Here is a 13,605-nt window from a genome sequence, read left to right as displayed (position 1 = left end):
GTAGGCAAATACTTAACCTGATGCAACATATAGAAGATGGGTTTGAAAAAAAAATTAATAACTGGAGCAGCTTTCATGTATCTTACTGCTGCATACGACACGGTAAACCACAGAAAGCTATTGCGCAAATTATATCACCTCACAGGGGACTGTAGGTTGCGATGGTTATTGGTAGTCTTCTGCAGAATCGAAGATTTTATGTCTCCCTAAATGGTAAGAACAGTAGATGGCGACTGCAGAAGAATGGCTTACCACAAGGAAGTGTACTTTTTCCCATCCTTTATAATGTGTACACTAATGACCAACCTATACCTCAAGATGCAAGACTGTTCGTATATGCTGATGACAGAGCTGTGGTGGTCCAGGGGTCCAATTTTGATGCAACATCTGGAAATCTCTCTAGAGCGCTTGAAGAAATGGCTCAATACTATGACGCCAATCACCTCAAGCCAAACCCTGACAAAACCCAAGTATGTGCTTTCCATCTGCGCAATAGAGATGCTGGAGTTGAGCTCGACGTTACATGGCAAGGTAAGAAGCTAAAGCACTGTCCAACACCTAAATACCTTGGGGTTGTACTTGACAGAACGCTTTCCTTCAAGCAGCATTGCCAAAACACCAACGCTAAAGTCTGCTCCAGGAATAACATCGTCCGAAGACTGACAAACTATGAATGGGGAGCTCAACCATCAGTACTGAGGACATCAGCACTTGCTCTGTGTGTTTCTGCAGCAGACTATGCAGCGCCAGTATGGGAAGCATCTGCACATGCTAAACAGGTTGATGTAAGTGTAAATGAGACAATGCGAATCGTTACAGGCTGTCTCAGACCCACACCAACGGGTAATTTGTACCTACTTGCTGGAATTGCCCCATCCAAGATCAGAAGGCAGGTGACAGCAGACGCTGAGAGAACAAAGAAAGAAACAGATTCTCGACACCCACTGAATGGGCACGTCACTCAGGCTCGGAGGCTTAAGTCTAGAAATAGCTTTATTGTAAGAACCAAGATCCTTGACGGTTCACAGGAAGATAATAGAGTCAGTAAATGGAAGAATGAACAAACCGCACTGCAGATAGTACCAAAAGAGCAAATGGCACCTGGAAACAAACTTCCTTATACAGTGTGGAGAACACTAAATAGGCTGAGAACTGGTGTACCCAGATGCAAAACTAATCTGTGCAAGTGGGGTCTGCTGACTAACGATGACGACGTTCTTTGCGGATGCGGAGAGGTACAAGACGAGGCACATCTGCTCATGTGCCGGCTTCTGCCGGAGCCCTGCAGTTTTAGTGACCTGCTACAAGCCAACGACAAAGCCGTAGCGGTGGCTAACTATTGGAAAAATAAAATTTGATCTGGACACGGAAAAGAAAAAGAAAGACAGCACGTTGCTTCTGACGAACGTCAAGTGTAGCAACCATATTGAAGACATGCTGACACGGCGCCACTCACGGGAACAGGTTGAACTAAGTTTGAAAACAAGCGGGAAGGGTGTATCTACACACTGTACAACTTTCACACATGCAGAATGAAAACTGTATTTTAACAAAAATAGTGTGCATTTCTTTTGGAGTGACCCTCGTAGTTTGGAAAAGATGAGATGAGAGAAAATTGGAAACGAGAGCAACAACAATGGAAGAGGATACATGGAAGGTGAAACTCTGCTCTCTCAGGCCAGTGCGGGTGAGTAGCTGAGCGTGCGACCCAGAGTGGTCGCAGGTCGGCCTCGAGCCAGTGGCGCAGCCGCCAGAAGCCGGCTCGGCCGGCCTGACGACAAGGGGCCGGGCATCGACCCCCTCGCCGGCTTTCGCATTCTGCTGGCGGCCTTGGCTAGCGGCGATTTTATGCGGAGCGGCCAGACCAACCTCCCGTCGTGACGCGTCACACGGCTCCACCGGCCCGCCTGACCACGCGGCAGTTGGCTTGCGTCTCGACTGCCGTTGCCAGGTCCATTTTGCAGGAAATCGGTTCTTAGAGACCGGTGGTTTAAAAAATTCGTGGAACAAGAGCATAACCGTCGGGATATAAAAATAAATAAATAAATAAATAAATTTTCTGTCATTAGGTAAGCAGGATTTCCTTGTAATCTACCGGGTGATCAAATCATCATCATCATCATTTAAGACTGTTATGCCTTTCAGCGTTCAGTCTGGAGCATAGTCCCCCTTATAAAATTCCTCCATGATCCCCTATTCAGCGCTAACATTGGTGCCTCTTCTGATGTTAAACCTATTACTTCAAAATCATTCTTACCCGAATCCAGGTACCTTCTCCTCGATCTGCCCCGACTCCTCTTACCCTCTACTTCTGAATCCATGAGTCTCTTGGGTAACCTTGCTTCTCCCATGCGTGTAACATGAGCCCACCATCTAAGCCTGTTCGCCCTGACTGCTACATCTATAGAGTTCATTCCCAGTTTTTCTTTGATTTCCTCATTGTGGACACCCTCCTGCCATTGTTCCCATCTACTAGTACCTGCAATCATGCTAGCTACTTTCATATCCGTAACCTCAACTTTGTTGATAAGGTAACCTGAATCCACCCAGCTTTCGCGCCCGTGCAACAAGGTTGGTCGAAAGATTGAACGGTGCACAGATAACTTAGTCTTGGTACTGACTTCCTTCTTGTAGAAGAGAGTAGATCGTAGCTGAGCGCTCACTGCATTAGCTTTGCTACACCTCGCTTCCAGTTCTTTCACTATGTTGCCATCCTGTGAGAATATGCATCCTAAGTACTTGAAACCGTCCACCTGTTCTAACTTTGTTTCTCCTATTTGGCACTCAATCCGTTTATATTTCCTTCTCACTGACATTACTTTCGTTTTGGAGATGCTAATCTTCATACCATAGTCCTTACATTTCTGATCTAGCTCTGAAATATTACTTTGCAAACTTTCAATCGAATCTGCCATCACAACTAAGTCATGCGCATATGCAAGACTGCTTATTTTGTGTTCACATATCTTAATCTCACCCAGCCAGTCTATTGTTTTCAATATATGATCCATAAATAATATGAACGACAGTGGAGACAGGTTGCAGCCTTGTCTTACCCCTGAAACTACTCTGAACCATGAACTCAATTTACTGTCAACTCTAACTGCTGCCTGACTATCCATGTAAAGACCTTTAATTTCTTGCAAAAGTTTGCCTCCTATTCCATAATCTTGTAGAACAGACAATAACTTCCTCCTAGGAACCCGGTCATATGCCTTTTCTAGATCTATAAAGCATAGATACAATTCCCTGCTCCACTCATAATACTTCTCCATTATTTGCCGTAAGCTAAAGATCTGGTCCTGACAACCTCTAAGAGGCCTAAACCCACACTGATTTTCATCCAATTGGTCCTCAACTAATACTCGCACTTTCCTTTCAACAATACCTGAGAAGATTTTACCCACAACGCTGATTAAAGAGATACCTCTATAGTTGTTACAATCTTTTCTGTTTCCATGTTTAAAGATTGGAGTGATTACTGCTTTTGTCCAGTCTGATGGAACTTGTCCCGACTCCCAGGCCATTTCAATTATCCTGTGTAGCCATTTAAGACCTGACATTCCACTGTATTTGATGAGTTCCGACTTAATTTCATCCACCCCAGCCGCTTTATTGCACTGCGATCTATTGACCATTTTTTCCACATCCTCAAATGTGATCCTATTTCCATCATCATTCCTATCCCATTCTACCTCGAAATCCGAAACATTACTGATCGCATTTTCACCTACATTGAGCAACTCTTCAAAATATTCCCTCCATCTGTCCAAGGCATCCACAGGATTCACCAGCAGTTTTCCTGACCTGTCCAAAATACTTGTCATTTCCTTCTTACCTCCCTTTCGAAGACTGCTAATTACACTCCAGAATGGTTTTCCAGCAGCTTGACCCATAGTCTCCAACCTGTTTCCAAAGTCTTCCCACGACTTCTTCTTGGATGCTGCAATTATCTGTTTGGCTTTGTTTCTTTCTTCAACATAACTTTCTCTGTCTACCTGGGTTCTGGTTTGTAGCCATTTTTGATACGCCTTCTTTTTCCTTTTACAGGCTACCTTGACTGTATCATTCCACCAAGCTGTTTGCTTCGTCCTACTTTTACACACTACTGTTCCAAGACATTCTTTAGCCACTTCTAGTACTGTGTCCCTGTACCTTGTCCATTCCTTTTCCAATGACTGTAATTGACTACATTCAACTAACAGGTACCTTTCTGAGATCGCTGTTATGTACTTGTGCCTGATTTCCTTATCCTGAAGTTTCTCCACTCTTATCCTCCTACATATGAACCTGACCTCCTGCACTTTCGGCCTCACAATCCCAATTTCACTGCAGATTAAATAATGATCAGTGTCATCAAAGAATCCCCGAATACACGTGTGTCCCTCACAGCCTTCCTGAATTCCTGATCTGTTATTATATAGTCAATGACAGATCTGGTTCCCCTGCCTTCCCAAGTATACCGGTGAATGTTCTTATGTTTAAAAAAGGAGTTTGTGATTACTAAGCCCATACTGGCACAGAAATCCAAGAGTTGTTTCCCGTTCCTGTTGGCCTCCATATCCTCTCCAAATTTACCCATAACCTTTTCATACCCTTCTGTTCGATTTCCAATCCTGGCGTTAAAATCACCCATGAGCAGAACACTGTCCTTGTCCTTTACTCTAACAACTACATCACTGAGTGCCTCATAAAAACTATCCATCTTATCTTGATCTGTCCCTTCACAATGCGAATATACTGACACAATCCTAATTTTCTTGCTAGACACTGTCAAATCTATCCACATCAGTCGTTCGTTTACATACCTTATTGCAACTACGCTGGGTTTCATTTCTTTCCTGATGTAAAGCCCTACACCCCATTGTGCTATTCCTGTTTTCACTCCTGACAGGTAGACCTTGTATTCTCCCACTTCCTCTTCTTTCTCACCCCTTACCCAAATGTCACTAACAGCTAAAACGTCCTGCCCCATTTTACTTGCAGCCTCTGCCAGCTCTACCTTCTTCCCAGAGTAGCCCCCTTTGATATTAATAGCTCCCCATCTCATTACCATTTGTTTGCCAAGTCGTATCTTTGGAGTCCCTGGTTTGTCAGTTAGAGGGGGGACTCCGTCACCTCCAAAGGTCCGAGGCATTTTGCTCTGATTGTTGCCAGCATCATATTTAAAGTACCAGGGAAGCAGGTTGCTAGCCTTACTTGCCCCGAGTCCCATTGGGTTTTACCCCTAACGGCTGAGGGACTAACCGGTGGATTTGGTAGTCTTTGCCGTATGAGCACAAAGGTGACCACGACTCAGAATATGTCCGAGATGCCCAGCCTTATTCCAAAGTAACTGGTATCCCGACTGTCGGGACCACTTACTTGGCCACTCATACGTTGCCCGTGGTTCATGAACTAGGACATGACTACAGGAACCCACACCATGAACCACCCGGGTGATCAAAAAGTCAGTATAAATTTGAAAACTGAATAAATCACGGAATAATGTAGATAGAGAGGTACAAATTGACACACATGCTTGGAATGACATGGGGTTTTATTAGAACAAAAAAAAATGTTCAAAAAATGTCCGACAGATGGCGCTTCACCTGATCAGAACAGCAATAATCAGCATAACAAAGTAAGACAACCAAAGATGATGTTCTTTACAGGAAATGCTCAATATGTCCACCATCATTCCTCAACAATACCTGTAGTCGAGGAATAATGTTGTGAACAGCACTGTAAAGCATGTCCGGAGCTATGGTGAGGCATTGGCGTCGGATGTTATCTTTCAGCATCCCTAGAGATGTCGGTCGATCACGATACACTTGCGACTTCAGGTAACCCCAAAGCCAATAATCGCACGGACTGAGGTCTGGGGACCTGGGAGGCCAAGCATGACGAAAGTGGCGGCTGAGCACACGATCATCACCAAACGACGCGCGCAAGAGATCTTTCACGCGTCTAGCAACATGCGGTGGAGCGCCATCCTGCATAAACATCGTACGTTCCAGCAGGTGTTTATCAGTCAAGCTGGGGATGAAGCGATTCTGTAACATATCGGTGTACCTCTCACCCGTCACGGTAGCAGTTACAAAACCAGAATGACGCATTTCCTCGAAGAAAAAAGGCCCGATAACGGCATATGTGGTAAATCCAACCCATACCGTGACTTTTTCGTCGTGCAATGGAATTTCCACGACAGTTCTAGGATTTTCGGTAGCCCAAATTCTGCAGTTGTGGGCGTTGACAGACCCTCGGAGCGTGAGATGAGCTTCGTCGGTCCACAACACGTTGCTCAACCAATCGTCATCTTCCGCCATTTTTTGAATCGCCCACACCGCAAATGCCCTCCGCTTCACTAAATCGCCAGGTAACAGTTCATGATGCCGATGTATTTTGTACGGATAGCATCGGAGGGCACGCCTAAGTGCCAACCAAAAGAGAAGTATATGGAATGCCGGTGCGACGTGCGACTGCACGAGCGCTGACTTCCCCGTGCATAGACGAACCCGCTACAGTCTCCATTTCTTCCTGAACTGTCTCAGCAGCATTACGCCTTGTGCACGGTCGGCCACTACGGGATCTCTCGCCCAAACAACCCGTGGCTTCGAACTTCGAAATCATTGTCGCCACAGCTGCATATGTCAACGGACCTTTACCGTTCGAATCCCCTTCCTATCGCGATAGGATCGTAATACAAAACTAGCACGTTCCCCATTCTGATAATACAGCTTCACTAAAAGCGCCTTTTCAGGTAACGTCAACATGCTGCGACTTCTGGCGCATCTGATTCTCTCTCTCATTACAGCTCCTTTTATACACGACTTTCATGCGCAGTCACAGACGTTTTGCTGTCCAGCGCCATCTGTCGGACATTTTGTGAACTTTGTTTTCTTTTTGTTCTAATAAAACCCCATGTCATTCCAAGCATGTGTGTCAATTTTTACCTCTCTATCTACATTATTCCGTGGTTTATTTAGTTTTCAAATGTATACTGACTTTTTGATCACCCGGCATATAAAAGAAAGTTGTGTTAGTTACACTATTTATAACTCAAGAACGGCTGGAGCGATTTGGCTGAAAATTGGTGGAGAGGTAGCTTAGAACCAGGAGATGGACATAGGATACTTTTTATCCCGTTCGACCGCTATAAAACGTGGTATAACCAAAACGCAAATGAAAATTTAAAGAACTAATTTGTATTATCTTTGAATCATCATTAACAATGCCGCGACCAAGACGATCGAATATTTCTCGACAAAGCCGTAACGCAAGAAGGATACAAAACATTGCAAATGAAAGGACTGAAGAAGAAGACAAATTGCCCGTGAAGAGCGGCGCATTAGTATGGCTCGACATCGTGCTTCTCAATCACAGAGCAAAGTGAGGCAGCCCGTGAAACAGCTCGGTTGGCAATGCGAAATCGTCGAGCTAACAACATAGATCAACATATAGATAATTTTCGACGCACAAGAAGAGATTTATCACGTGTATCCTTGCGTTTGCAGCCGGCTGCTGGTGGTCGAGCGGTTCTAGGCGCTTCGGTCTGGAACCGCGAGACCGCTACGGTCGCAGGTTCGAATCCTGCCTCGGGCATGGATGTGTGTGATGTTCTTTAGTTAGGTTTAAGTAGTTATAAGCTCTAGGGGACTGATGACCTGAGATGTTAAGTCCCACAGTGCTCAGAGCCATTTGAACCATTTGAACCTTGCGTTTGTATTCGGCCGATGGACGTTGTTTGCGAATATTGTAGTGTATTGAAGTTTCCCGGAGAAACGCACGGATTGTGCTGCCTTAGTGGGAAAGTGAAATTGCCATTATTGACTCCGCCACCTGAGCCATTGCATTCATTGCTTTGTGGCGAAACACCCGAATCACGTCATTTTCTTGCAAACACCCAAAAATACAGTAGTTGTTTCCAAATGACCTCATTTGGGGCACACAGTATCGAAGAACGAGGATTTAATCCGACATCCAAGGTACATATTTATTTATTTTTGCACTTACACACAATATAGTAGAAGAATAACTTAGTATACTTATTAGTACGTATTATGTTTGCTAATTCTAAAAAAAAGTGTTTATAAATCAGTATATCAGTAAATCGAAGGTGAGGAAGTTCTCATTCCGAGGATCCCGATGATCCCAACCGATATGCCGTTTGAGTTTAAAAGACTTCAATTTCCGATCCGTCTTGCATTCGCCATGACCATTAACAAATCACAAGGCCAGTCCTTGAAAGTTTGTGGTTTAAATCTGGAATATCCATCTTTTTCATATGGTCAATTATATGTGGCATGTTCACGGGTCGGAAGATCATCTGCGTTGTTTGTTCTTGCGCCTGATAGTAAAACAAAAAATGTCGTGTATCACAAGGTACTTAATTAAAGAGTGGAAGCTATGCACCAAAACAACATAAAGAATCATTAAAATCTTAATTTTTTTGTTTGTATTTCCTAATAAAAAAATTGAACTTAACATCCAAAATCTGATTATTTATTGGCTTTAAGGCGGAACAGAGTTCTCCGGGTCAGCTAGTATCTTATGAACAAAGTCGGTACACTGGTACACCTGTAGTAAAAAGTACTCTTCTGTCCGTCGAAAGTGCCGACTTTACACTACTGATAACACATTTCCGACAAAGAACTAATTGACGCAACATGAGAGGTTGTGGGCTGTCATTGGGCGAGAGGGGGTAGCCGAAGCACAGTTCAGAAAGCAGCAGTTGTAATAATAATACAACAACGTGTTTCCCAAACCTACGTCTACACCTACGTGATTACTCTGCTATCCACAATAAAGTGCCTGGCAGAGGATTCATTGAACCATCTTCAAGCTGTCTCTCTACCGTTCCACTCTCGAACGGCGCGCGGGAAAAACGAGCACTTAATTTTTTTCTGTGCGAGCCCTAATTTCTCCTACGTTATCTTGATGATCATTTTCCCCTATGTATATGGGTGCCGACAGAATGTTTTCGCAATCGGAGGAGAAAACTGTTTTGATTGAAATTTTAAGAGAAGATTCCGTCGCAACGAGAAACGCCTTTGTTTTAATAGCTGCCACTCCAATTCATGCATCATGTCTGTGGCTCTATCTCCCCTATTTCGCGATAATACAAAACGAACTACCCTTCTTTGAAGTTTTTCGATGTCATCCGTCAGTTCCACCTTCGGTTTGCTCTATCCTCAACATTATCTATGTGATCGTTCCAATTTAGGTTATCTATAATTGTAATCCCCAAGTATTTAGTTGAATTTACAGCCTTCAGATTTGTGTGACTTATCGCGTAAGTGAAATTTAGGGGATTTCTTATAGCACTCATTTGAAAAACTTCACACTTTTCTTTATTCAGGGTCAATTGACATTTCTCGCACCATACAAATCTTGCAATTCGTTTTCGTCATCTGATGACTTTGCAGGACGGTAAATGAAAGCATCATCTGCAAACAATCTAAGAGGGCTACTCGGATTGTCTTCTTGTCGTTAATATAGATCAGGAACAATAGAGGGCTTATAATGCTTCCTTAGGGAACGCCGTATATTACACTTGTCTTACTCGATGACTTTCCGTCTGTTACTACAAACTGTGAGTTTTCTGACAGGAAATCACGAATCCAGTCGCACAACTGAGGCGATATTCCATAGGCACACAGTTTGGTTAGAAGACGCTTGTGAGGAACGATGTCGAAAGCCTTCTGGAAATCTAAAAATATGGAATCAATTTGCCATACCCAGTCGATAGCACTCATTACTTCATGAGTATAAAGAGCTAGTTGTGTTTCACAAGAACGATATTTTATGAATCCGTGTTAACTATGTGTCAATAAATCGTTTTCTTCGAGGTAATTCATAATGTTCGAACACATTAAATGTTCCAAAACCACACTGCAAATTGACGTTAATGATATCGGCCTGTAATTCAGCATATTACTCCTATTCCCTTTTATTGGGTATTGGTGTGACTTGAGCAATTTTCCAGTTTTTGGGTACGGGTCTTTCTATGAGCGAGCGGTTGTATATAATTGCTAAACAAAGAGCTATTGTATCAGCATGCTCCGAGAGGAACATGACTGGTATACAATCTGGACCGGAGGCCTTGCCTTTATTGATTTAAACTGCTTTGCTACACCAAGGATATCTACTTCTATGTTTCTCATCTTGGCATTTGTTCTTGATTGGAATTCAGGAATATTTAATTCGTCTTCTTTGCTGAAGGAGTTTCGGAAAACCATATTTAATAACTTGCTACTGTGAAACAGCACTGAAAATGCGAAATGAGCGACTGTCGGGATCAGACGGTCTTTAACGAAACTGTATCGTGTGAGACTGTGGAGGGTGGAAGGCGAAAATTAATTGTGAATGTGTTCCTTTAGAGGAGGAGTTATCTGGTATAGCTTCATGCTATAGTCCACGCTTCAGACAAAAAGCATACTTCGTACAACACAGACAAAATGGTTGTGTTATTGTTTATGAGAAAACATATGTGCTGTGCCAAACTAAAACTGAGCACACAGGAATGGCTCAAATGGCTCTGAGCACTATGGGACTTAACATCTGAGGTCATCAGTACCATAGAACTTAGAACTACTTAAACCTAACTAACCTAAGGACATCACGCATGCCCGAGGCAGGATTCGAACCTGCGACCGTAGCGGTCGCGCGGTTCCAGACTGAAGAGCCTAGAATGGCTCGGCCACACCGGCCGGCACACAGGAATGTCACTGTTATATCTGTGCGACAGAAAAGAGCGCTATTGCTGTATTCATTTGGTCTTGGCATGTTGCGTTTAAGGGTTAACAGTGAGTTGTGTAGCTTATCATTCATTCTGTGATTTATTTGAATAATTAATCAGCATTTAGAGATTTCCCTTTTCCTCATGTCATGTTTTCTGATACTGTCGTTACAGGTTCAGTAACACCTCGAAAGTGTATACATGTCAGTGTAATTATTGGACGTTTTCTGATTATATATTAAATATTATTACAACAGTCTTCAGAATAGTTTTATCTTGGTAAATGTATGAATAAACAGAATAATGCACACGGCTAACCGAACAGTTGTTATATTGGAATATACCTTGCTTCGGTCATTTAGGTAGTATATTGCTCCCTCCTATGTATATCTCCCGAGGAGACCATGAAGATAAAATCAGAGAGATTAGAGCCCACACAGAGGCATACCGACAATCTTTCTTTCGACGAACAATACGAGACTGGAATAGAACGCAAAACCGATAGGGGTACTCAACGTACCCTCCGCCACACACCGTCAGTTGGCTTGCGGAGTATGGATGTAGATGTAGATGTCGAACTTGGCTTGCGGCTCGGTGACTTGACAGTGTACTAGAGATCAGAAACGCTCCATCTACTCGCTTCCAACTCAGACATTTTGTAGCATTTCCAGCTGAATTTGAGAATGGCTATAAAGATGAAATCATGATTGTGTGAAATAAATATATAGTAATTCACAGTTTAACGGAGGAAATTTCTTTCAAAACGGTTGCACACGTGGCGGAAATGCCGCGAGTCTGCGGTTATACGAGGATTACCCAGAAAATAATGAACTGCATTTTTTTTCTCAGCCGAAAACAATGCTACGAATGCGAAACGTTACGGAAGTCCCCTGAGTGAGCGTGCCAAGTCTCCGTCACTTTCGACTGATAGCGTAGCTGCAGGACAGTTTCAAAATGGCGTCTGTAGGTGATGTACGTTACAAGCAACGTGCTATCATTGAATTTCTCACTGCAGAGAAAGAAACTATGGGAAATATTCACAAACGCTTGTGCAAAGTGTATGGAGCAACTGCTGTCGACAGAAGTATAGTTAGTTGCTGGGCATGAAGGGTGAGGTCATCAGAAGGCGGTTCGGTGGTGCTCCACGATTTGCAGCGGCCAGGGAGACCATCCACGGCTGTCACACCTGACATGTTGCAGCAACCTGATGATGTCATTCACCATTAAAGGATTGCATTCGTGGAAGACATTTTGAGGACGATGAGGAGATGATTTTACCTGGAAGAATAGGGTGTGTAGATAAAACACCATTCTTTTGTGTGTGTAATTCTCAGTATGTTCAATAAAGAACTACTGAAAAAATGCGGTGCATTACTTTCTGGGCAACCCTTGTAATTACAAGCTCGTGCAGTCGCGCTCCTTTCTGACTCAGGTGACGAGTAGGCAGTGGTGGAGATTCACGAGTTGAATCTACGGATACACAAAAACAGTCAGTTCGAAGACGACGCGAAAGGACTCACTTCTGAGTTGGAAGCGAGTAGATGGAGCGTTTCTGATCTATAGTACACTGTCAAGTCACCGAGCCGCAAGCCAAGTTCGACATCTACATCTACATCCATACTCCGCAAGCCAACTGACGGTGTGTGGCGGAGGGTATGTTGAGTACCCCTATCGGTTTTGCGTTCTATTCCAGTCTCGTATTGTTCGTCGAAAGAAAGATTGTCGGTATGCCTCTGTGTGGGCTCTAATCTCTCTGATTTTATCTTCATGGTCTCCTCGGGAGATATACATAGGAGGGAGCAATATACTGCTTGACTCCTCGGTGAAGGTGTGTTCTCGAAACTTCAACAAAAGCCCGTACCGAGCTACTGAGTGTCTCTCTTGCAGAGTCTTGCGTCATCTCCTAACGCTTTCGCGATTACTAAATGATCCTGTAATAAAGCGCGCTGCTCTCCGTTGGATCTTCTCTATCTCATCTATCAACCCTATCTGGTATGGATCCCACACTGGTGAGCAATATTCAAGCAGTGGGCGAATAAGTGTACTGTAACCTACTTCCTTTGTTTTCGGACTGCATTTCCTTAGGATTCTTCCAATGAATCTCAGTCTAGCATCTGCTTTACCGACGATTAATTTATATGGTCATTCCATTTTAGATCACTCCTAATGCCTACTCCCAGATAATTTATGGAATTAACTGCTTCCAGTTGCTGACCTGCTATATTGTAGTTAAATGATAAAGGATCTTTCTTTCTATTAGTATATAAATCTGATTCCACAGTTAATGAGCACAGAGTGAAATATTAAATCTCTTAAATACCATCTGAAGTACTCCAATTAGTTAAGAAAGGAACGTGAAAGTTATAATTCAGCTTTTGACATCAAGGTAGTCGACTACTGATATTAATATAATTGGATTTTTTGAAATTTTATTTCGAATGTCACGTACTTGTGCGGTATCTTCAGACAGGACAGGATTTCAGATGGGAAAAGTTTCCTTCCTCCACACACACTGACACCTATCCTTCACGATATGTCAGCATTGTGCCCAAGTATGTCTACAGTAGTGCAGTGGCTGTGTTGTTAACAAGTACAATGTAATGTTCCCTCATATGCGAGCACTGTGGCGACTACAGCCGTCATGGAATCCATCAAATGTATTCGCTGTTGCGAATATGGACAGCCAACAGCTGTCTAATGGAATGACGACAATTAAAGTTTGTGCTGGACCGTAACTCTAATCTGGATTTCACGCTTTGCACGAGCGGTTGCCTTAACCAAAAATGTTCAAATGTGTGTGAAATCTTATGGGACTTAACTCCTAAGGTCATCTGTCCCTAAGGTTACACACTACTTAAGCTAAATATCCTAAGTACAAACACCCA

Source organism: Schistocerca americana, chromosome 1, assembly GCF_021461395.2.
Source record: "Schistocerca americana isolate TAMUIC-IGC-003095 chromosome 1, iqSchAmer2.1, whole genome shotgun sequence".
In the NCBI taxonomy this organism is placed as follows: Eukaryota; Metazoa; Arthropoda; class Insecta; order Orthoptera; family Acrididae; genus Schistocerca; species Schistocerca americana.
This window is presented reverse-complemented; position numbering follows the sequence as displayed.